Source organism: Arachis hypogaea, chromosome 14 (genome assembly GCF_003086295.3).
Source record: "Arachis hypogaea cultivar Tifrunner chromosome 14, arahy.Tifrunner.gnm2.J5K5, whole genome shotgun sequence".
Classification (NCBI taxonomy): domain Eukaryota; kingdom Viridiplantae; phylum Streptophyta; class Magnoliopsida; order Fabales; family Fabaceae; genus Arachis; species Arachis hypogaea.
Genome location: NC_092049.1, coordinates 43,427,710 through 43,430,183, shown reverse-complemented (window position 1 = coordinate 43,430,183; position 2,474 = coordinate 43,427,710).

Genomic DNA, 2,474 nt, shown 5'->3' with positions numbered 1-2,474 from the left:
CCGTTGTAAGTATAGCTTCTAGACCGACAAGAATTCCTTTCTCACAAAAGTTTTGGTTGTCACTTAAGCAAACCCAATAAAATTGATAACCGAGTATTTAAACCTCGGGTAGTCTTCTCAAGGAATTGCAGGGAAGTATGACTTATTATTAGCTATAGAAAAGGTAGAATTTTGGGTTTTTTAAAATAAGGAACAAGTAATTTAATTAACAAGAAAAATAAATTAATAATTAATAAAATCTCTTGGCAAGGTATATGAATTTGGAATTTCTATCCTAGTTATCCTTATTAGATGTGATGAGAATTGGGTTTTAATCCCACTTAATTAAGTCAAGTGGACTAATTAGCTTGATCTTCAAGTCCTAGTCAATCCCTGTGGGAAGACTAGCTTTAGAGCGATCTAGATCAATTAGTAATCTGCCAATTTCAACCACTACTGAGTTTGACAACTCAAGTGTTACCAATTACTTAACCAAAGCCCAAAAGGAAAAAAATATCTAAATTAAATTAAAAGCATTCATAAATAGAATAAAACGATCAAAAACTGAAATACCTCAAATAATATTAATTAAGAAAATCATAACATGAATGTAGCATAAGCTAAATTGGAAAGATAAATAATAATTAAAGGTATATAATAAAAATAGAAAATAAACAAGAGGAACATTAAGCCTGGAAATTGAGAAGAAATAATCCTAAATCCTTTAAGAGGAATCCTAATCCTAAATCCTAAGAGAGAGGAGAGAACCTCTCTCTCTAAAAACTACATCTAAATTATGAAAAGTTAATAATGGAAGACATGTTTATGAATGGATGCATTCCTCCACTTTATAGCCTCTACTCTATGTTTTCTGGGCCAAAGACTGGGTTAGAAACAGCCCAAAAATCGCCCCCAGTGATTTCTGGTATGTACAAGTCGCGGGAAAGTGACACGGAAGCGTCGTCCACGCATTCGCGCGGATTGGGTTTTCGCCAGGTCACGCATCCGCGTGATCCACGCATTCGCGTTGCCTGGCTTCGAGGCAGCTATGAAAAATTATATATCTTTGCAAAGCCTAAGACGTTAGCTTTCCAATGCAACTGGAACCTCATCATTTGGACCTTTGTAGCTCAAGTTATGGTCGATTTAGTACCAGGAGGTCAGGCTAGACAGCTTTAGCAGTTCCTTCAATTTCTTGTATTCCTTCCACTTTTGCATGCTTCCTTTCCATCCTCTAAGTCATTCCTTCCCTGTAATCTCTGAAATCACTTAACGCACATATCAAGGCATCGAATGGTAATAAGAGAAGATTAATATTTGCAAATATAAGGCCAAAGAAGCATGTTTTCAATCATAGCACAAAATCAGGAAGAAAAAAGTAAAACCATGCAAATAGTATGAATAAGTGGGTAAAGAGTTGATAAAAACCACTTAATTGAGCACAAGATAAACCATAAAATAGTAGTTTATCAACCTCCCCACACTTAAACAATAGCATGTCCTCATGCTATGGTCAAGAGAAGCTATAAGAGTGAAGAGGAATGGTAGAATGTATGAAATGCAACCTATCTATATGAATGCAACTATATGCAAAAATATTTCTACCTACTTGGTTAAAAGTAAACAAATCTTTTAAGAACAAATATGAACTGAATTTCACTAATTCAAATTACAAAATAAAGTACAAGTAAACTTGCAAAAGAAAATAGCTCATGAAAGCCGGGAACAAGGAATCGAGCATCGAACCCTCACTGGAAGTGTATGCACTCTAATCGCTCAGGTGTTTAAGGTTCGATCTCTCAATTCTCTACTAATCTTGCTTTCTAAGGCTTGCTCTTCATCTAACAGTCAACATAAATTTAATGCACAAAATACACATATCAAGAGGTCTTTTAAGGGTTGTAATGGGGTCAGGGTCAAGGTAGGATTGTATTTGGCCAAGTGGACTAAAATCTGAATACTTAATTATTTTAAACTTTCCACCTAACTTAGGACAATCCATGTAATCATAATACAATATCTAACCATCCATTAACCATGTTTTCCACATATTCATGCATTCTAATTTCAAGTACAGTACATATGCATTGCTTTCACCACTTACTTTGGGGCATTTTGTCCCCTTTTATTATTTGCTCTTTTTCTTTTCTTTTTTTATTTTTTTTATTTTTATATATTTCTTTTCTTTTATTTTTCTCAATGCATATGATTAAGGTATTGAATGCATGAACATATTCTCAACATTCCTTCACATTTTCAGAAAATTCTAACATACTTAATTCTCAAACAAGATGTTTCAAACCCACTTTTTCCCACACTTAATTCATAAGCATTCTCACTAGTCTAAGCTAACCAAGGATTCAAATTAAGGACATTATTGTTTTCCGCTTAGAGTTAATAATGTGCTAAAGTAAAGAACAAAAGGGGTAAAATAGGCTCAAATTGGTTTGCAAGGGATAATGAAGGGTTAAGGCCATATGGGTATGTAAGCTCAG